At 44.5% G+C, this 23,612-nt stretch overlaps 1 non-coding gene across 1 annotated transcript; it reads left to right on the top strand.

Moving 5' to 3' along the window:
• Nucleotides 1–10,263: 10,263 nt before the first annotated feature.
• On the top strand, nt 10,264–10,335 carry trnah-gug (transfer RNA histidin (anticodon GUG)). Its single transcript has one exon. It is a non-coding gene; the product is annotated as a tRNA-His (tRNA).
• Nucleotides 10,336–23,612: the final 13,277 nt, after the last annotated feature.

Raw genomic sequence — 23,612 nt, 5'->3', positions numbered from 1 at the left:
TATCCCCTGTATACCTCCAGGGCCTGCCTTGTTCCCAGCTGCCGTTATCTGAGCCATTCCTCCACCTTTCTTTTCTGCTCAAAACCTCAATATCTCTTGTCATCAAAGCTTCCCTCTTCCTGTCCTTTCACCCTCGCAGGTACATCTAGATATTGAACTCTCACTGTCTAATTTTTAAAGTCCTCTCATTTGCCAGAGGTCTCTTCACCTGCAAACAAACTGGTCCGACCAACCCTTGCAGGCTCCTGTTTAATTCCATTAAAATTCACCTTATTCCAATTTAGAACTTGAATCTGTGGACCAGGTTTGTCCTTCTTCATAACTGTTTTAAAATTAAGAGAACTGTTGTCACTGGTCCCAAAGTGCACCCCCCACTGTCTCCTGTCCTGCCCTATTCCACAAGAGTAGGTCAAGGTTTGCCCTTTCCGCCTAGTGCCCTCTCCATACTGCTTGATGATACTTTCCTGATGCACTTTTTTTTAGATTACTTACAGTGTGGAAACAGACCATTCAGCCCAACAAGTTCACACCGACCCGCCGAAGCACAACCCACCCAGACCCATTCCCCTACACCTAACACTACATGGCCAATTCACCTAACATGCATATTTTTGGATTGTGGGAGGAAACCCACGCAGACACAGGGAGAATGTGCAAACGGAGGGTCGCCTGAGGCTGGAATTGACCCCAGGTGTCTGCCGCTGCGAGGCAGCAGTGCTAACCACTGTGCCGCCCACTTAACCAATTCCTCCACATCAAAGCCCTTATCCATCTGGCAGTCCCAGTCTATGTTAGGAAAATTAAGATCGCCTATTATGACAATCCGTTTCCATCTGCAAACCTCCTCATTTTCCCAACATTTTTATTCCTTTTAGGGGCCTAGAGTACAACCCAAATAATATCGCGATCCCTTCTTATTTCATAGCTCCACCCACAAAGCCTGACTGGATGATCCTTCAGTTATTTTATCTCTGATTATTGCCGTGATACTTGCCTTAATCAAAAATGCAACTCCCCCTCCCCTCCTTCCACCACCGCTGTCCCGCCTAAAGCACCTGTACCCTTGCATGTTAAGCTGCCAGTCCAGTTCCTCCGTTAGCCATGTTTCTGTAATGGCTATAATATCCCAGTCCCACGCACCTATCCACGCCCTGAGTTTATTGGCCTTACCTGTCAACCCTTTTGTAGTGAAATAGATACAATTTAACCAACAGGCATTCCTTGCTCCCTGTCATGTTCCAGCCTGACCTGCCTCTTCACTTGACTGTTTCTGATTACTCTATCTCTTTTCAGCCTCGCACTTGCCTCCCTGCTCTTGAGGATACCAACCTGTGCCAATCTCGTTTGAACCCTCCATTGGAGCACAAGCAAACCTGCCTGCCAGGATATTGGTCCCACTCCAGTTCAGATGCAACCCAGCCATCTTGAACAGGTCATCTCTCCCTCAGTAAAGATCCTAACAATCCAAAAATCTGAATTCCGGCCTCACAATTTTTTTAGCTTCACATTCATCTGCTATATACTGCTGTTCTTACCCTCACTAGCACATGGCACTGGAAATCATCCAGAGATTGTCACCAACAAGTCCTGGCGTTTAACATTTTTCCTCGCTCTCTATAATCACACCGCAGGACCTCATCCCTATTTCTACCTATGTCATTTCCGCCAATGTGCTGTTCCCCCTCCCCCTTGAAATATTTCTGCACACATCTGTGACACCCTGGATCCCGACACCTGGGATGTTACACACTCTCCTGCATTCCCATTTTCGGTCACAGAATCTCTGCCTGCCCTCAACCCCTAACTATCGACTCTCCCACCACGAAAGCCCTTTTTATCTTTACCATTTCCCGCTGTGCCCCAGAGACAGTTGTAGTGCCACCAACCTGACTACTGTTGCTTTCCCCGAACAGTCATACCCCCAACACAATCCAAATTGGTATAGCTGTTTTCGGTGGGAATGGACACAGGCGAACCTACACTCTTTGCCTTTCCTGATGGCCATCCGCAACTCTCTGCCTACACCTTAGGTGTGACTACCTCACGAAAACTCTTATCTCTGATGCGCTCAGCATCTTAGATGACCCTGAGTGCATTCAGTTCCAACTCCAGCTTCTCTTCAGTATTTACGAACGAGAGGGACTGTATTGTTGAAGAGGAGAGTGTGAAACGGACTGATAAGCTAGAAGAGATATCTGTTAGGAAGGAAGATGTGTTGGACATTTTGAACAACTTGAGGATAGACAAGTCCCCCGGGCCTGACGGGATATATTTCCTAGGATTATGTGGGAAGCAAGAGAGGAAATTGCAGTACCGTTGGCAATGATCTTCTCGTCTTCACTGGCAACGGGGGTGGTACCAGGGGACTGGAGAGTAGCGAATGTTGTGCCCCTGTTCAAAAAAGGGAATAGGGATAACCCCGGGAATTACAGGCCAGTTAGTCTTACTTCTGTGGTAGGCAAAGTAATGGAAAGGGTACTGAGGGATAGGATTTACGAGTATCTGGAACGGCACTGCTTGATTAGGGACAGCCAGCACGGATTTGTGAAGGGTAGGTCTTGCCTTACAAGTCTTATTGAATTCTTCGAGGAGGTGACCAAGCATGTGGATGAGGGTAGAGCAGTGGATGTAGTGTACATGGATTTTAGTAAGGCATTTGATAAGGTTCCCCATGGTAGGCTTATGCGGAAAGTCAGGAGGCATGGGATAGAGGGAAATTTGGCCAATTGGATAGAAAACTGGCTAACCGGTCGAAGTCAGAGAGTGGTAGTAGATGGTAAATATTCAGCATGGAGTCCAGTTACAAGTGGAGTTCCGCAGGGATCAGTTCTGGGTCCTCTGCTGTTTGTAATTTTTATTAATGACTTAGATGAGGGAGTCGAAGGGTGGGTCAGTCAATTTGCAGATGATACAAAGATAGGTGGAGTTGTGGACAGTGAGGAGGGCTGTTGTCGGCTGCAGAGGGACTTAGATATGATGCAGAGCTGGGCTGAGGAGTGGCAGATGGAGTTCAACCCTGCCAAGTGTGAAGTTGTCCATTTTGGAAGAACAAATAAGAATGCGGAATACAGGGTTAATGGTAGGGTTCTTGGTCAAGTGGAGGAATAGAGGGATCTTGGGGTCTATGTACATAGATCTTTGAAGGTTGCCACTCAGGTGGATAGAGTTTGTAAGAAGGCCTATGGAGTATTATCGTTCATTAGCAGAGGGATTGAATTCAAGAGTCGTGAGGTGATGTTGCAGCTGTACAGGACTTTGGTTAGGCCACATTTGGAGTACTGTGTGCAGTTCTGGTCGCCTCACTTTAGGAAAGATGTGGAAGCTTTGGAGAGGGTGCAGAGAAGATTTACCAGGATGTTGCCTGGAATGGAGAGTAGGTCGTACGAGGATAGGTTGAGAGTTCTCGGCCTTTTCTCGTTGGAACGGCGAAGGATGAGGGGTGACTTGATAGAGGTTTATAAGATGATCAGAGGAATAGATAGAGTAGACAGTCAGAAACTTTTTCCCCGGGTACAACAGAGTGTTACAAGGGGACATAAATTTAAGGTGAAGGGTGGAAGGTATAGGGGAGATGTCAGGGGTGGGTTCTTCACCCAGAGAGTGGTGGGGGCATGGAATGCGCTGCCCGTGGGAGTGGTAGAGTCAGATTCATTGGCGACCTTTCAGCGGCATTGGGATAGGTACATGGATGGGTGCTTAATCTAGGATAGAAGTTCGGCACAACATCGTGGGCCGAAGGGCCTGTTCTGTGCTGTATTGTTCTATGTTCTATGTTCTATGTTCTATAACAGGGTCTTCCAGGAGCTGCAGCTGGGCACACTTCCAACACGCATGTAGTCATCAGGGATAATGGAAGTCTTCCTGAGCTCACACCTCCAGCAGGAGGAACAGGCGACGGCCCTACCATCTTAACCACTGTCAGACTAAAGAAGAAAGTTAATAGACGTTAACTAAGCTAACCTGTTGTTCGCTGAAGCCTCTCAAGCCTAAGTCTTACTGCTGACTCTGCAATTTTACCATCACGCCTCTATATACTCCTCTGCATATAGTTCTGGTTCTAGCTGGATGGCGACACTACAGGGATGCAGTGTGTGGGCATCATGCCTCCTGCACCTGACATTCCCAGGCAGTCACCCGTCCAAGTACTAACCAGGCCTGAGTCTGCTTACCTTTCAGAAACAGACATTTTCAGACTAGTATGGCAGTAGGACTGAAGCACGCCATTCTACCAATCCATAACAACCTGTGCTTCAGCTGCAGGTCACTGCCTGGCCTTGGAGGGTATCTTGCTGAGGGTTTCCTTCTGGTAGTGGTGACTGTGCCGATGAAAGTTTTCACCCAAACATCGCATCCACGTTGTTGTAGCTCTCTGCTGGAACTCTCTGTCTATTAGAACTGCACGTGTGATTTACTTGCATCCATCAATTGCATTCCAAAGTGGATCTCACTCCAGAGGGACAGATGGTGATGTTCCAGTGAGTACAGGGCTATTGGAAAAAAAACTACCATCAGACATTGGAGCAACAGATTCCCATCCATTCATTGAATCTGCTTTTCCTTTCAATTTGGTTGTGTTTAAACTTATAATCCTTCATTCAACTTTCCTGCTTTTTCCCGGTAACCCTTGTTTAAAAAAAGTCTCTCTCAACCTTGAAGATATTTAATTATCCAATCTCAACAGCCTTCACAATTTTCTACAGCATGGTGGCTCAACGGTTGACTCTGTGGAGTTTGCACCTTCTGCATGTGTCTGCGTGGGTATCCGGTTTCCTCCCACAATCCAAATATGTGCAGGTTCGGTGAATTGGCCATGCTAAATAGCCCCTCTGCATTCATGGATGTGTAGGTTAAGGGTAAATGTTGCATAACGGATTTGGGTAGGGTATTCTTTGAAGGGCCCGTGTGGACTTGGAGTGCTGATGGGCCAGTTCCCATGCTGGAGGGATTCTATGAATTGTTTCCCTCCCACTGATGGGAGATTTGGTGGTCTCAATCCCTTGTCTTATTTCTAGCACACTGTGTGAAAGTTTAATCTACATTAGATGTTGTCTTGTTCCTTTCACACCTCATCTCCAGTCAGTGAAAACAATAAAATAAGGAACGTTTCAGAGTCTGTCATTTCTTCCCTCATCACCAGCCTAAGATATCAGCTCATCCAGATTAGGGATTTGCCCACACTCTATTCCACATGAACTTCCAATTCTTCCTCAGCCTCCCGGTCAAACTGCTCAAGGATCACATGGTCACTCTCCCTGAATCCGGTAACTGCTTCTCGACACTGAAGACCGATATGAAATACATGACTACCATATTATGTGGCTCCGTTCAAAGGTTGCCTCCTCAGTCCCTAATACTACCCATTCTTTCCCTTGTCAACCTCTTCCTCTTAATAAACAGAGAGAATATCTTGTGAGTCTTGTTAAACTTGCCTGCTGATGTTTTACCACGCCACTTTTGCTCTTCTTACTTTCTTAAGGTGAGCCCTACACTTTCTATGCTCCTTTAGCATCTTCATTGACCTGCTCACTTTATATCTCCATTAAGTTTTTTTTTCCCTTCTTCGGAATAATTGTAGACATACAAAGTTCTCTGGGCTTGTGTTTTCTCATATTCATCTTTGGTGTGTTGACATTGTCATCAATTTCATTTTGAGTATGTGACATTCCCCACCCCCAGACTCCAAGCCCCAGCCCCAAGTTGTTCTGCTACAGTTTTAACCAGAAGAAACGGTACTTTGGCCACATGCTGTCTTCTTTGAATAAAATTTGCGTCCCCAATCCAAAAAACTTTAATTTTTTAACCTTTTCCTCAACAAACTTAAAATATATGATGTCATGGTCACTGGTCCTAAAATGGTCTCACAATCCTGCCTGAAACACCTGACTGACTTCATTCCTCAGAATGAGGACGCAGATTTTCACCGGCCCTTGTTGCATCTTCTACATGTCAATATAAGGAGTTCCTGGAAAAAAAATCAGGCCATCTCTCTCCCTCTTAAAAAGTTATCACTGCCCCAATGAATGTTGGGAATTGACCTGCCTGAATGCAATGATCCTATTATTGTTCTTACACGCCTCAGTGAATTGGTTATATATCTCCTCCTGTCCTTTCATTTTTCTGGGGTCTATAAAATATCATTTGAAGACATTTCCAAGATATCATCCATCCTTTCAACAATACCTGACTCCTTCATAAATATTGCAACACCACTTCCTCTTTGACACCCTGTCCTGTCCTGCCGATAGTTCCGGTAGAACAGAAAATTGAGTTGTTCGCCCTGACCTCCCTCAAACACGTCTCTGTGATGGCAAAGATGTCCCTCCTCCATATGTCAACTCATTCCCTTATCACATCAGTCTGTCTGATAATGCTCCCAGCATTAACGTAAGCTGGAATATAACACCTAAAATACTTTGTACATCGGAGTTCTTCAAACATTCACTGTTTATTATCAGACTGCCCAAACCATGAATCAAAATAATAACTCCTGGTGTGAATGAATATTTGTTGAATTGTAATTTGTTTTTTTTAAAAAATGTGTAGTCATCAAGTGCAACTTTCCAGAGCAGTCAGCTCCACATACAATGAGTTTCTGATGGTTAATTCCCTGTCAGTGTGCAGAGGGGACAGCCCTCAGTATTGGAGAAACTGAGGACTGCAGTGGATAGAGATCAGAGTCGAAAACGTGGCGCTGGTAAAGCACAGAAGTTCAAGCAGAATCTGTGGAGTCGATATTTCGGGCATAGGCCCTTCATGATGACGGCATTGGTGCATTCCATTTTTTTTTATTCCATGGTTCACAGGAACCAGATTTGCTCTGGAAGGCAGCACTGTATATGACACTGAAGTGGAAAGCAGTCAATCAGTTGTTTGGACAGTGTGTAGACAATTTGATGGTAAAGACTGATTGATGGACAAACATAAGTATAAATAAATCCCCTGGGTCTGTGACGGAAGAGATTGATGTGGCATTGGCGATGATCTTTGCATCCTCACTGTCCACTGGAATAGTGCCAGATGATTGGAAGGTGGCAAATGTTATTCGCTTGTTCAGGAAAGGGAACAGGGATAACCCTGGGCATGATAGAACAGTCAGTCTTACACCAGTGGTGGGCAAAGTATTGGAGACGGTTCTCAGAGACAAGATTTACGATTACATCGAAAACCATAGTTTGATTTGAGAGAGTCAGCATGGCTTTGTGAGGAGCAGGTCATCCCTCACTCACCTGATTGAATTCTTTGAAGATGTGAAAAAACACGTCGATGAAAATCGACCAGTAAATGTGGTGAATAAGAATTTTAGCAAGGCTTTTGATAAGGTTCCCCATTCTAGTCCAACCAATCCATGCTGAACACACTGCCAAACTAATCTAGTCCCATCTGCCTCCTGCTGTACCCGCTGAGTGGTTATAATGCCCTTGTAGTGTTATTACTGTGGTGTTAATCCAAAAACCCAGGTAATATTTTGGGAACAAAGGGTTCAGGTCCTGGCATGACTGGTGTTGGAGTTTGAATTCAATAAGCATCTGGAATTGAAGAGTCTCGTGATGACCTGAAACAGTTGTGTAGAAAATCCCATCTTATTCACTCATGGAGTTCGGGAAGCAACGTGCCATAGTCATCTGCTCTGTCCCACAGGAGACTCCAGACAGATAATATCGTGGTTGACTCTTAAATGTCCTCTGGGAAATAACTGACGTACTAGGCATGAATAAATTTATTTTAAAAATCCCACTTTCACATTCATGTTTGGAATCAATTGTCCATTAAATGTTGCAAACGTACCCTCATCCATCACTTCCTCAGCAAGTTAATTGCACACGTAAAACACCTTCCCTAAAAAAATGCCTCATATGCCTTTTTTAAAAAAAAAAATCTCTCTTTTCATCTTAAACATATGCCCTCTCGCCTTGAAATCCCCCTCCTGGGAAAAGGCCGCTATCATTAACTCTAAACTTGCCTCTCAATAATTCATAAACTTCCGTCAGATCGCCGCTCAAACCCCTAATGTAGAGTGAAAACAGTCTCAACTAAGAGAAAATGAGAACTGCAGATGAGAGATCAGAGTCGAGAGTGTTGTGCTGGGAAAGCACAGCAGGTCAGGCAGCATCTGAGGAGCAGGAGAATCGACGTTTCGGGGAAGAGCCTGGTGAACGACACTTGTGCGAAAAAAAATATTCTCCTGCTCCTGGGATGCTGGCTTACCTGATGGGGTTTTCCAGCACCACAATCTCGAATCTGAAAATAGTCTCAGCCTATCCAGCCTTTCATTAGAACTCAAACCTTCCACAGGCAACAAGCGTGTATACCTTTTCTGAACCTACTCCAGCTGAATAATATCATTCCAACAACTGGGCGACCAGAACTGGACAGAATATTCCAGAAGAGGCCTCATCAATGTCCTCCAAAACTTCAACATAACGTCCCGACTCCTATACACAAAGGACTGAGCAATGAAGGGAAGTGTGTTAAATGCCTTTAAACCATCTTGTCTGTAGGTAATGCAAATGACAAGGAATTATATACCTGCGTCCCGAGTTTCCGTGTTCTCCAACATACGCATAGCCATACTCTTTTTGTTGTACCAAAATGCAATACCTTCCATTTATCCAGATTGAACTCCATGTTACATTTTTCAGTCCAACGACTCATTGGATGAAGATCCTTTTGAAACTTAGATAATCTTCCTCACTGTCTACAATTCTGACATCGCCTATAAACCTACAAAGCACGCCTGCAGTGAGTTCCACTGTTTTCTGATATCGATCAATGATTCATATTTACTTGTCGTGGCCGTGATTTAGCAGTGTGCAGGTCATACAGTCATGCAATTAACCATGAGAAAGAAAGCCGCAGACTACAGGGAGATATTAAATAATTGGAAATAAAAGTGGTGAAAGCAATTCATTGCAGGGAAGTTGGTGATAATGAAGCAAAATCCAACTTCAAACCAGCTGCCCACGCTCCAGTTGTGGCACTCAGCTGTCTCAGCAAGATGCACTGTAGATTGCTGTTATTATAAACGGGAACAAATTTTCCCTTCTGCCCCGCCTTTGACCAGAAGCACTCCCAACATCGGAATTGCTTGCGCCTCTAAACCATCATAGAAATACCGTGCATTCTCCGGTTGTGTCACAGGAGCCATTGAGTATCTCTGCGACCTCATTCCCATCTTGATTTCAAGTTGGTTATTTGCAACTGCGCCACTCAGTTCCTCTGATTCAGGGGCTGGGAACTGGGACTATGTGGCAGCAGTGGTTACTGCCTTGTGTGGGGAAACTCGTGAAGTAACCGATGTTAAACTGCATTGCTTTTGAAGTATACATTTCAATAAAAGCTTGGTAAAAACAATGACTGCAGATGCTGGAAACCAGATTCTGGATTAGTGGTGCTGGAAGAGCACAGCAGTTCAGGCAGCATCCGAGGAGCAGTAAAATCGACGTTTCGGGCAAAGGCTCTTCATCAGGAATACAGGCAGAGAGCCTGAAGGGTGGAGAGATAAGTGAGAGGAGTGGGGGGGTGGGGAGAAAGTAGCATGGAGTACAATAGTTGAGTGGGGGAGGGTATGAAGGTGATAGATGGTGGGGGGGAGGGCGGAGTGGATAGGTGGAAAAGAAGATAAGCAGGTAGGACAAGTCAGGACACGTCATGGGGACAGTGCTGAGTTGGAAGATTAGAACTAGGGTGAGGTGGGGGAAGGGGAAATGAGGAAACTGTTGAAGTCCACATTGATGCCCTGGGGTTGAAGTGTTCTGAGGTGGAAGATGAGGCGTTCTTCCTCCAGGCGTCTGGTGGTGAGGGAGCGGCGATGAACGAGACCCAGGACCTCCATGTCCTCGGCAGAGTGGGAGGGAGAGTTGAAATTTTGGGCCACAGGGCAGTGTGGTTGATTGGTGCGGTTGTCCCAGAGATGTTCCCTGAAGCGCTCTGCGAGGAGGCATCCAGTCTCCCAAATGTACAGGAGACCGCACCGGGAGCAACAGGTACAATAAGTGATATTGGTGGATGTGCAGGTAACAAATGCTGCACTGTCCACAGAGTCTTTGATGTTTTGGAGAAATCTATTTATCTCAGCCTTCAGCACATTAACGATTGAATAACCACAGCCTCTGAGGGCACCGATGTTAAACGGTCAGCCCATTCTGAGTTCCCACATATCTGCTACTGTTCGCTAAGCACTGATATTGTGCATTTGGTGCTCTGCCTAACATTTCTTATGATACTGTACTTATGGTGCATGCTAAGAGCATTTGTCTGTGGGGTGCCGTGATCGTATAGTGGTTAGTACTCTGCGTTGTGGCCGCAGCAACCTCGGTTCGAATCCGAGTTACGGCAGTAATCGCTCCGTTTGCCCCAGTCTTTTGTGAAACACAAAGGAATCAGTTATTTTAACGTTTTGATTTTCTCGAAGGTGATTTTATTTTCCTTCAAGCTCTGCTCGCTCACATCTCTGTGGTTTCATATGTCAGAATTCAAATCCACCCGTTCTCAGAGATTTCTTCCCTCCTTCGATCACTAACCGAACTTTCCATCCCATACCCCCATTTCATTAATTTGGAGATGCCGGTGTTGGACTATGGAGTACAAAGTTAAAAATCACGCAACACCAGGTTATGATCTTACAGGTTTAATTGAAGCACTAGCTTTCGGAGCGCTGCTCTTTCATCATGTGTTTGTGGAGTCATTTCCTATTTCACTAAGGCATTGCAGAATCTATTACAGACTCTCCCATTAATACCGATCAGTCTGTGTGGCTGCGGTCACTGTTGCTGGGTGAACGTGCCCCAACCCCACCATCGGGACCTACAGACTATTTGATCCATTTGGTTACCGCTGTTGTGAGTTCAATAATCATGTAGCAGCTTTTACCGGCATGGACCAGATATTATTGGGGGTGGGGGGGGGGGGTCAAGATCAGGAAAATGGCACAGAACAGTATCGCAGAAAAGCGACTTCATTGGATATGTTCAGTTTCACTGCTTTTCTGCAATGGCCGAGAGCAATTACCACTGAACACTGGACTGTTTATTCAGACACCATGGACTCGGGTTTGACTCAGACCATGCTAGGTGGTAGAATTAGGATTCAATCAATATCTGGAATTACGGATCTAAAAACTCCTATATATCCATGTTCAATTGTTGAAAAAAAAATCTGACGTCATTTAAGGAATGAAACTGCCATTCTTACCTGCTCGTGCCTTCATGTGACTCCAGACTCACTACAATATGGTTGAGTCTCAACAACCCGCTGTGCAATTAGGGATGGCAATAAATACTGCCGAACCAGCGACGCCCTCATAGTGTAACGGAATAGAAAAAAAGTTCATTCGGCTCTATCTAGATTACTTTGCGCAGTTCTGCAATTCAGAGTACTGCATGGATGTGATCGCACTGGGAACGTTGCAAAAGATTCACTGGGATATTGTCTGGGCTGAAAACTTTCAGTTGTGAGGAGTTCACTGGGGTTGTTTGTCGCCGAGCAGAGGAGATTGGAGAAGTCATGATTGAGATGTACAAAATAATGAGGGATATGGATAGAATAGACTGAAAGAAATGTTTGTTATTGGTGGAGAGTTTGAACACTGGGGCCAAGAGACTTCGGAAAAAGGCAGAAAGTTTTGAGTAGATTTGCGGAAAGGGTCAGAGAGGCGGAAATTGTTCTAACCTTTAAAAAAAATGGAGATGTGAATTTGTGATGCCAAAATAAATAAGACTATGCGCTAAACGGTGGAAATCTTGATTCAGGTCGTAAAGCAGTTGTGTTGGACAAGTGCGGCTACAACAGGCTGAAGGGCCACCTTCGATGTCGTTGTCCTCCACGGTATCGTGGTTAGTGTCTCCGCCTGTCACAGGGCACAACTCTCCGCTGGGGGCAACGGAAAAGTTTTAAACGTGTCGCTTTGTTCGCATCTGAAAGTTATTAATGCTTGGCCTTCCATTCTCGATTGGATATGTCACAGGGAGGACAGTGCTGTCTGAATCAGCGTGGAGACGGACTGCAGCTCCTGGGGAGAGAGAGTGTCAGTGACAGTGCAAACACGTAACTTCAGCAAACTGCACATTGTGTTTGCGTTGCAATGAAATCCATTTTATACAGTTGTTCCTGACTGATGTGTTTATTTAAAGCAGGAATCTGAGGAAGAAAACAAAGTAAACCCATTCAGATCTGAGTGCAGAAACATTTCCAGCAGCACTAATGAGGTTGTACAGCGTAGAACCGCGTTTGGATGGATTGAATTCGGGTTGGTGGGCGCAGCAGGCTTTCACTAGGATGAGTTACCAGTGTGTAAAACCATTACACATGATACAGATAGTGTTCAATGTGATGGTACACTACAGTGTTTCGCAATGCTCTTAAGTCTGTAGGTTAGGTAGATTGGCCATGTTAAATTGCGCTGATGTGTCCAGGGAGTGACTTCAGTAAGTTAAGTGAATTATCCAGTGATAAGCTCAGCAGTCACACGATGCCAGATTTTATTCCAGCAGGTTTATTTGAAATCACAAGCCAGAGGTTGCAGGGATAAAAACAGGAGCTAGATCTGGTTGAGATGCTGTTCAGAGTGTCCCTACAGAATCTATTGGCTGAATTGTACTTTCTGCATTGTAGGGAATCTGTGATTCTATCAGAGGAAACTGCCAGCGTTTACTGGGCTGTTAAAACATTGGAGACGATGCTGAAGGCGTTTAATCGGGATGGAATTTTATTTATTTGTGTTTTGGAAAATTTGAAACTAAACCAAGGAAAACCGAATGGAAGTTTTCCGGAGTATTTGAGGTTTGGAGAGAGGAAATATGTGGTAAATTCACTCTTTCAAGTTCATAACTTTCTGAAAGTCAAGATTTCAAAACCATTGATGTAGGACAAAGAAATAATGGGAACAGAATTTCTGTCACTCAGACAATCCGTTTCCAAAATATTTGGAAAGGCACATTTAAAGACACACAAGCAGCGAGTTTCACCAGGAGAGAGACAACCTGTGGCCAGGTAAAAGTGTAAAAGTGGGGTGTAGTGGGTAGAAGGTGCGAGGAAACAATGTCTAATTTGGACGACTTTAGATGTAAAGAAATATCGGAAACGTCTGCAGCTGAATAAGATTCAGCAAAAAAAAAACTCAAAGTCGTGAAAGATTTCTATTAATATTCCACATGAAGAATTATAAATGGAACTGAGCAGATTTTGTATATTGTCAAGGAAAGCTATTCCATAATGATTAGGAAGTGACCCGTCTCTTGGAGACCGATTTCCTGCTTTAATCCCATGCCTTAAAGATGGGAGGATGATCGCCATGATGTTGGGTTCATTTGATACCCACTGAAACCTGTCAACGTAACTGAGCATCAAAACTGGCATCGTGTTTTGTAGTTTAACCTTTTGTTTTTCTCATCAGTATTTTCTTTAAGCTGAAATAAATTCGGAGCAAAATTGAATACAACATTAAGCGTTCCAATCATATAAATCCAATTCACTTCCGATCATTGGAATGAACAGAGTGAAGGTGCAGCAAAATTAATAAAATGAAACGAACAAAACTGCATTTTCGGGAATTTTACCCAGCTTACGTTCAGCCATATGAGAAAGCCCATTGAGCTAAAACATCACCTTCACTTCTCTCTCCATATATATTTCTTCACGTGAGAGAGAAACTGTCTAAAGAAATTATGCGTCAAGATTAAATGTGTGTGTGAATGTGACGGGAATTTCATGTTTGCTGGTTCATTCTGAGACAGTTCCGACTCGGAATAAATCAAGGACAAGGTATTCCTTCCAAGGACGAGGTCAATTCCTTGGATTTTGCTGGTATTATTATTCCGCTGAAAACAGTAACATAGTGGTGTGGATTCGATTCTGCTCAGGGAATATCTTATCCCCTAGGTGCCCCGTATGTAATCTTGATGTGGTCACATGTGAGCCCCTTTGCAATGGGCTGAAGTGGCCCAGAGGTGAAGGCGGCAGGTTGCTCTTCCGTTGCGCATGTGTGGATTTGAATCCTACTCGGGCTGTTACTTCTATCAAACGCAGCTGTGGTTTCCCTTTGTGCCATCATCTTCAGTATACATTGGATGGAGAATCTTGCGAATGCCCTTCATTGCACCGGAGATTTGTGATAAATCAATACCTCATCAAAGGAAAGTAAAGCAATTTGTTTATGTTGTAAGTTAAATTGGATAATGAATTTCCTCCTTTCATTCCATCTTGACTTTCTATGAATTTACCCATAGAAAGTGAAATAAATAAGGAGAAATCGGGTGCAATAGTTTATCCAGTGGGATTGTGAATTTTAATGTAATACTCCACACAAAGTTCTGATCAGTATTTCAGACAGTCAATTGAATTGAAACCACAGAAAACATTTCCAATGAAACGAATCTTTCATTCTTTCTCAACCTTTTGCTGTATGAAACATCCCGCGATCCATCATCCAGCATGATCACCAAGTTGGCAACAATATAAGATCCACAAATTTTCTTTAGTAATTACAACTTCTGCACATACCCATCTGCGGTGTGCCCAGTGCCATTTGTTGTCTTCAGGCCACAGCACATTTCTTGTTCATGAACTTATGAGCCTAGTTCCTGATCTGTCTGATCAGTTTGAGAAACCGTTTCTATCCCTTCATCCCATCCCCTCAGAACTCTAAATTTATCAATAAAATAAGGCGTTAGACCAAATGATGTAGGATTGGAAGTCGGCCAATCAGCCCATCGAGTCTGCTCCACCATTCAATGAACTCATGGCTGATCTGATAATGCTCAACACAATTCTTCTGCATTGCCTCGACAAAGCTTCATCGTCTTTCTGATTAAATATCTGTCTGGCACGGTTTGAAAATACACAACAACTCAGCCTCAACAATAGTTTCTGCAAGTAGTTCCACCGATTCACTGGCCCCTGAGCAAAGAAATTACTCCTCATTTCTGAATTAAATAGGCAATATCTAATTCTGAGTTCATGTCCTCTGGTGCTCTCCTCATACCAGAGGGTAAACCACCTGCCCATAATTACCCTGTCAGGGTCCCATGAATATTGACCGTTTATGAATGTCATTATGTTATTGTGTGATTATAGAGCTCCACTCCGCCTCCTTCGTTTCAAGGAGAATAATCCCAGCCTAACCAATCATTCCACGAGGCTCCATTTTCTCCAGTGTTGACAACATGTTCGTCCCCGGCAGCGTCCTTACATATTATTAAGGCAGGGGGAGACATTTATGCGAATAAACGGTTGAAATTTCAAGCATAGACGGGAATTGGAAGTTGAAATCAGACAGCGACTGGAATCAGATTAGTCCACACAAGGACCAAATCGAGTAATGATAACTCTGAGAAATGAGACTCTAATCATATCCCACTGACATTGAATGGCTTTACTGTACAAATTACCCTGTGTAATCGTCCACAGCGCTATTATTTTGGGCAAAAACGGATAGAAGCTGGCTACATAAACACTTTGACAACAACAACATGTTCTTGAGACATTTTTTGATTATAAAAACAACTCATTGTTCCGTGAATCCTACATCGTTTGCAAGGCACAAATGGGATGTGGAACATAACTCTCTCCATTTGCCTAGATGGGTGTAGCTTCAATAACACTTAAGGAAATGGACACCGTCCCCGACAATGCAGTCACTTGAGTGTACCCTCTTCAATACCTGCAATATTCATTCCCCACACTGCTAAGGCACAATTGCAGCAGAGTGCACCAACTACAAGATGCACAGGAGTATGTCATTTGGGCATTTTTGACAGAACCTTCAAAACTCAACAGCTGTACGGACTATAAGGACAACGAAAAATAATAAGGAAGATGCAACGAAACGCCACCAGTTTCAAGTTACCCTCCAAGGCCCATAGCACCCTGACTTTGAAAGGAATCAGTGATAAACCCATTGGTGAAATTGTCTTGATGGGCAAAGTTGCATCCTTCAGCCTTCCATATTTTATCTTACATTTTTAAAAAAATGTTGATTTATGCGGTGACCAGACTTGTGCTCAGTCCTTTAGCTGTTCCCTAACCTGGTAGTTGCTAACGTTCTGCTATGATCCACAGCCTGTGATCAACAATAGAAAATATCCGAAAACCCTCTCAATCAAATGTTTCTCCTCAAGATTAGAGTGGTGTTGGAGAAGCACAGAAGGTCCAGAAGCATCTGAGGAGCAGGAAAAATGGACGTTTCAGGCAAAAGCCCTTCATCAGGAATGAGATTGCAGCATATGGATGGAGAGATAATTGGGAAGGGTGTGGGGCTGGGGAGAAGGTAGCTAAGAGTACTGTAAGTGGATGCAGTGGGGGGTGAACATGAAATGTCAGAGAAGAAGGTGCAGTGGATAGGTAGGAATGAAGATGCACAGGTGGGACAGGTCAGGAGGATGGTGTTGAGCTGGAAGGTGGGAACTGGGGTAAGGTAGGGGGAGGGGAAATGAGGAAATGGGTGAAGTCCAAATTGATGCCATGGGTTTGAAGAGTTCCGAGGCGGAGTATGAGGCTTTCTTCCTCCAGGTATCGGGTCGTGAGGCAGTGGCGATGCAGGAGGCCCATGACCTACATGTCCTCGGGAGAGTGGGAGGGGGAGTTGAAATGTTTGGCCATGGAACACTGGGGTTGATTCTTGCGGGTATCCTGGAGATATTCAGAGACGTTCTCTATGAGAACATATCTACTCTCTCCAATATAGAGGAGACCACATCGGGAGGAATGTATACAAGAAATGACATGTGTGGAAGTGCAGGAGAAATTTTGATGGAAGTGGAAGCCTCCATTGGAGCCTTTTACAGAAGTGAGGAGGTAGATGTGCGTGCAGGTTTTGCAAATCCTGCAGTGACAGGGGAAGGTGTTAGGAGGGAAGGGTGGGTCATTGAAGGGTGCGGACTTGACTAGGTAGTCACGGAGCAAACGGTCTTGGCAGAAAGTGGATAGGGGTGGGGAGGGGAACATATCCCTGGTGGTGGGATCCGTTTAGAGGTGGCGAAACTGTCGGAGGATGATGTAATTTTTGTGGAGGTTGGAGGGATAGAAGATGAGGAGCAAGGGGGTTTTGTCCTTGTTGTGGTTGAAGGTGTGGGGTTCGTGAGCGGAGGTACAGGACATGGATGAGGTGCGTTGGAGGGCATTTTCAACCACATAGGAGGGGAAGTTGTGGTCTTTAAAGAAGGAGGCCATCTGGTGTGTTCTATGGTGGAACTGGACCTTTGGGAGCAGATGCGATTGAGGTGGAGGAATTGGGAATACAGGGCAACATTTGCACAAGAATTGGGGTGGGAGGAGGTATAATCCAGATAGCTGTGGGAATAAGTGGGTTTGCAAAAAGTGTCAGCAACATTGACCTCGTGGGATATATTTCCCTCCCCACCCCTATCCACTTTTCACAAAGACTGTTTCCTCCACGACTACCTCGTCAAGTCCTCGCCCTCCAATGACCCACTCTCCTCACCACACCTTCCCCTGCCACCACAGGAATTGCAAAACCTGCATCCACACCTTCCCTCTCACATCCTTCCAAGGCTCCAAAGAGCCTTCCACATCCATCAAATGTGCATGTGCACTTCCACACATGTCATTTATTGCATCTGTTGGTCCCGAAGTGGTCTCCTTTACATTGGGGCCAACAGACACCTTCTTGCAGAGCGCTTTTGAGAACTTTTCCAAGAGACACGCAACAATCAACCCCAATGCCCCATGACCAAAAACATCAACAACTCGCCCCCCCCCGACTCTCCCGAGGAATTGCAGTTCCTGGGTCTCCTCCACCGCCATTCCATCACCACCGGACGCCTCATTTTCCACCTCAGGACCCTTCAACCCCAGGGCATCAACGTGGTCTTCACCAGTTTCCTTATCTCCCCACTGCCACGTGATCCGAGTTCCAATTTTCTAGCTTGGCACCATCCTATTGACCTGTCTCACCTGTCTAACTTCCTTCCTACCTATCCGCTCCACCCTCTTCTTCAACCTATAACCTTTAACCCCATCTCCATTCACCTCTTGCACTCTCAGTTAAATTCTTCCCAGACGCAGTCCTCCCGTTTATCTCTCCACCCTCGAGGCTCCCAGCTTTATTCCTGATGAAGAGCTTTTGCCCGAAATGTTATTTTTTTCTGCAACTCGGATGCTGCCTGACCTGCTGTGTTTCTTCAGCACCACTCTAATCTTGATTCTGATTTCCAGCACCTGCAGTACGCACTTCCGTCCAACTGATTACCCTGTCCATTGATCTTGAATAGGCCGTTGCTAAAGTTCCAGCATCATTTCCCTGCTCTTACATTCCCATCTGCGGTCAAGAACAGAAAGTATCTCCAACCCCTCGAGACCACTTGATCCCTTGTCTAATCAACTTCAAAGATTCGTGAATTACTCCAATTTCTCTTTTATTACTTTAAACCACTCAGTATTCACACTTTTATCATTGATCCTCCCCAAATTCATTCTCACCCACTTCACTGGATTGAATTCCTTTCAGCACATTTTTTTGCCAATTGTTTACAATCTCCCTGCAGTCTATAGCTTTCTTCCTTATGGTTAACGACATAACTAATTGTTACCTGATTTGTAAGCTGCTAAATGATGGCCACGACAAATAAATATAAATCATTGACCTATATGAGAAAACAATGGAACTCATAGAAGCCATGGTTCATAATCTTGTAGAGGACACCAGAATTGGAAACTGTAAAGAAAGTGATCGAAGTTTCCAGAAGGATCTTAATCCAATGTGTCTTTGGGCTGAAAAAATCCACATGGAGTTCAATCTGGATAAATGGATTTGGCTACATCAAATAAGAGTAAGGCTTATACAATTAGTGATCGGGCATTGCATAGTGTTGTGGAAAACGAAGGCCAGGGATACAGCTAAATATTTATTTTGAGTTTGCTTCACATATAGACAGTATGGTTAAAAAAATTGTCATCCTGCCTGCGTTGCACAGTCCTTTGAGCGTAGGAGTTGGTATGTTATGTTGAATTGAATAGGACATTGTGTAAGCGCTCTTCTGGACTGCTGCATCCAGTTCTTGTCGCCCAGTAATAGCAAGGAAATTATTCAGCTGAAATAGGTTAAGAACAGGTATACCAGCATATGGCTAGTGGGGAAGGTTTGAGTTATAACGAAAGGCTGGATAGGCTGAGAATAGTTTCACTCCAGCACTGGAGTTTGAAAGGGGACCTGATAGAAATTTATAAATTATTGAGTGTTCGGCTCGAGTTAACTGTAACTGTCTTTTCTCCAAGGAGGGGCACTTCAAGACGAGAGGGCAAATGTTTTCGGTGAAAAGAGAGAGATTTAAAATAAGACATGAGAGACTTTTTTAACAGAGGATGGTTGATGTGTGCAATTCACTTCCTGAGGCAGTGGTGGATGAAAGTACATTTACAATATTTACAGGATATTTGGATCGATAAATGAGTTGGAAAGTTTCTGTGGGATTAGAAAAAAGCTATTCATTCATACCGAGTCCATTATTTATTGTCCAGAGGGCAGTTCAGAATCAACCACGATATTATGGATCTGGAGTCACATACCAGCCAGACCAGATAAGTATGGCAGTTTCCTTCCCTATCAGGCATTAGTGAATCAGATCTACAACAACTGATTCAACATCATCATTAGACTCATCAACTCGAGGTACTTATTGAAATAAAATTCCAGCATCTGCCATGCCAGGATTTGAACACGTGTCCACAGAATTATATCTGGACATTCATATTAACAATGCAGTAATAATATTACAAGGGCATTATTAACCCTTAGCAATTACAGGAGCCGTCAGATGCGACTCGTTTAGTTTGGCATTTTGTGCAGTATGAGCTGGAAGGAGTGAAAGGCCTGTTTTCATGCGACGTGAGTCTAAGACTTTGACGCTATGAAACCGGCAGCTGGTTGGGATTAACAGCAGCATTGACAGTTTAATTGACCTCCGTTTGGTATATGTAATCTTGCTGGCTACGCTGGAGTTTTTATTGGCCATTGAGCCCTTCCCACACACGGGACTGTTGAACAGTCTGTCCCCAGTTTGACTGAGAAAATGAGTTTCCACTCAGCAGGTATTTGAATTCTGCATTGCCCTGGTTTCTCTGTGATATCGGTGTCTTTGTCTCTACCCAGGGTGACCGATTGGTTCAAATCATGGCCACGCAGACGTAAGTCCCGTTGTCCATGTTGTGAATATGTTTTTATTCTTCCTGATATACCCACAGGGTGTGGATGTCGCTGGTCAGGACAGCATTTGTTGTTCATTCGCTGCTGATTCGCTGCTGTCTCGCTGCACGAGAGACATGGATTCGATCCCAGTCTCGTGTGCTTGTGTGAGTTTCCTCACACAGTCTGAAGGTGTGAAGGTTACTGGGATCAGCCATGGGAAATGAAGGGGAATGGAATAGGTATGGAGTGTGGGTGGATAGGATGTGCTTCGGAGGGATGGTGACGACTGGAATGGGCCGAATGGCCAGCCTACGCACAGTGTCGGCATTCTTGGACTCAGGGTCAGCCATGTGGTTCTGCACCTGGAGTCACAAGTAGGCAGGATTGGGGCAAGATGGTAGCATCCCCTGTATAAGGGTCATGCATGAATGGGATGCAGGAAATTAAAGTCATGTTCTCTGTTCCTGAGGTCAGGCTTCCATTCCAGGTTTTATTCGTCGAACTTTAACATTACCAGTTCCGTGTCTGAGTCCCCAAGAATGACTCGTTTATTATATAACCACAACACCACCTTCTCCAGGTTCCAGCATTTACTGGGAACAAGAAGCTGATCCTGAGCTGATGCAAACATAAACAGCTGCTACTGCCAATGTCAAGAACATTGATCCAAATAGGAAAATGAAATTTCGGACATTGCCACCCCAACTTTAAAGGTCCAACACCTTTTAGATAAGCAGTTGGCTGTATCAACAACATATACTGCTTATGGCTATAACAGAATAAATGGGGGCAAGTATTCCCTTCCGCCCCGCTTTTGACCAGGAGCATTCCCAATATCAGAAATACATGCGCTTCTCTCCCGTCATTCCATCCCAACTTCCAATTGGATCTTCTTGGCTGCTTCACACAGTTTCCCTGATTCCGGGTCTGGGACTGGAATTAAGTGTGATTGCATGCAGCAGTTGGTACTGCCTTGTGTGGGCAAAGTGATGGAGTAGCCGATGTTCAACTATAATGCTCTTGAAGTATACGTTTCAACAATATCCTGCACTGTCCCATGAGTTTGGAGAGTTTCATTAATCCCATTCTCCAGTACTCTTATTCAAGGAATCTCCACAGTCTCTGGGGACGTTAAAGTTAAAGATTCAGCCCATTCTGAGTTCCCTCATGCTTGTCGCTAAAGTCCTGATATTGTGTATTCTTCCTGACATTTCCTCTGCTACTATTCTGGCTTCAGTTGGCAAGTGTGGTCTGTGGAGTGCTGCAACCATTTAGTATTTCGTTTTCTGCGTTGGGATTGCTGCGACTTCGTATCGAATCCACATCATAGCGGTCAGTTCTCTCAAAGTTTATCTTTTGATGAAACACGGTAAGAAATAACTCGTTTTTACATGATAATGTTCTCCGAGGTGATGATTTGTTTTCCATCGAATTTTGTTCTCTGATATTTCAGCGTTTCATGTATCAAGAATTAAACTCAAAAGTTCTCGAAGATGTCCCTCTCTCCCACTCGCCCTCACTCTCTTTTCCGTCCCTCGTCCTATTTGACTGAGGAATTGCACAATCTAACATACACTTTCACGTTGATACCGTCCAGTCTATGCCATTGCACTTACTGTTGCTGGGCGACCATGCCCCAATCTCTTCATTGGCACCTTCAAATCATTCGATCTGTTTGGATATCGTGGCTGTGAGATCAATTCTCTTTTAGCAGCTTTTACTGACATGGACCAGAGATTATTGGAGCGTGAGGTTCAATAAATGAGCACAGAGAATAATTGGGGAAAAGCGACTCCATTGGAAAAGATCAGCCATGACGGCTTTCTGCAATACCCTACTGGTATTATCGCTGTTTTGTTAACACAAAAGGCCAGGTCACATTCTGGTGAGATAGGTTCGATTCTCACCACACCACGCCGGTGGTAGAATATAAATGCAAGAAATACCTCCAATTAAGAATACGCTAAACCCGTTGTGTGTAAAGCCCATCTGTTTCACTAAAGGCCTTGAGGAATGGAATCGGCCGTCCAGAACTGGTCTGGCCTCCATGTGACTCCAGACCGCTAGGCAAGATATGCTGCAGAGCCACACTGCATGCTGGCACAGAATGTAAAAAAAGGTTCAATTTGATTCTACCTCGACAATTATCTGCAATTCACATAAGTCCAGGGATGTGATCACACTGGGAAAGGTGCAGGAGAGATTCACTCGGATAATGTCTCGGCTGAAGAGATTTGGTCATGAAGAGAGACAGGACAGACTGGGGTTGTTTGTCACAGTGCAGAGGGGTTTGTGAGAAGGCATGGTTCAGATGTACAAAATAAAGAGGGGTATGGATAAGGTAGACTGAAAGTAACGTTTCCCATCGACGGAGAGATCGATCACAGGGCGGCAGAAATTTAATGAGAAAGACAGAAAGGTTTAAGTAGATGTGTGGAAAAGCGGTATAGGCCGGCGGGTGTTGGAATTTGCAACACTGTGTCTGTAAGGGTCAGAGAGGCAGGAAACCTTAGAACCTGAAGAAATATTCAGATGTGAATATGTTCTGCCAATAACTATAAGGCTATGGGCTAAACGATTCGAGTCGTTAAGCAGTTGTTTTTTTGACAAATGGAGACACAACGGGCTGAGGGGTCACCTTTGAAACTGTTGTCCTCGGTAGTAGAGTGGTTCGTGTCGCCGCATGTTATGTGGGAGGTAGGAGATCAATTCCTCGATGGGGCAGTGCAAATGTTTTAAAACTGTCGCTAATATCTAAAGTGCGGGTTATTAATGCCTGTCCTTCCATTCTCCATGGGACATGTCACAGGAAGGACAGTGCTGTCTGAATCAGTGTGGGGAAGGACTGCAGCTCCTGGCGAGACAGAGTGACAGTGATAGTGCAAACACGTGACTTCTGCAACCTGATGCTTCACTGAACTAAACTCCAATTCTGGTGTGGTTCAAACCCACAAACCTTGCACCACAGAGCTGCAGTCGCCACAATTTTACTGCACCCAAAGTTGCCGTTGTCGTGGTGGAATTGTCAACAATCACCAGGAGATTACGGAGAGTTTTTCAAGGAGAAGATCTTTTATTTGCAAATAAAAACCGTGACACTCAGAATAGAAATTCTTGAATCCCCCCGAACCTCAGGGTCCATGGCATAGAGTCATAGAGTCATTGAGATATGCAGCATGGAAACAGAACCTGCTGTCCAATTAGTCCATGCCGACCAGATATCCCAACCCAATCTAGTCCCACCTGCCAGCAACTGGTCCATATTCCTCTAAATCCTTCCTATTTACATGCCTGTTAAACGTTGAAATTGTACCAGCCCCCACAACATCATCTGGCAACTCATTCCATACACGTACCACCCACTGTGTGAAAACAAAGTTGCCCGTTAGGTCTCTTTTTTATCTTTCCCTTCTCAAACTAAACCTATGCCCTCTAGTTCTGGAATCCCCGACCCAGGAAAAAGACTTTGTCTATT

Source organism: Chiloscyllium punctatum, unplaced genomic scaffold, assembly GCF_047496795.1.
Source record: "Chiloscyllium punctatum isolate Juve2018m unplaced genomic scaffold, sChiPun1.3 scaffold_282, whole genome shotgun sequence".
Classification (NCBI taxonomy): Eukaryota; Metazoa; Chordata; class Chondrichthyes; order Orectolobiformes; family Hemiscylliidae; genus Chiloscyllium; species Chiloscyllium punctatum.
Note: the sequence above shows the minus strand (reverse complement) of the source record. Positions and strands in the feature narration are given on the sequence as shown.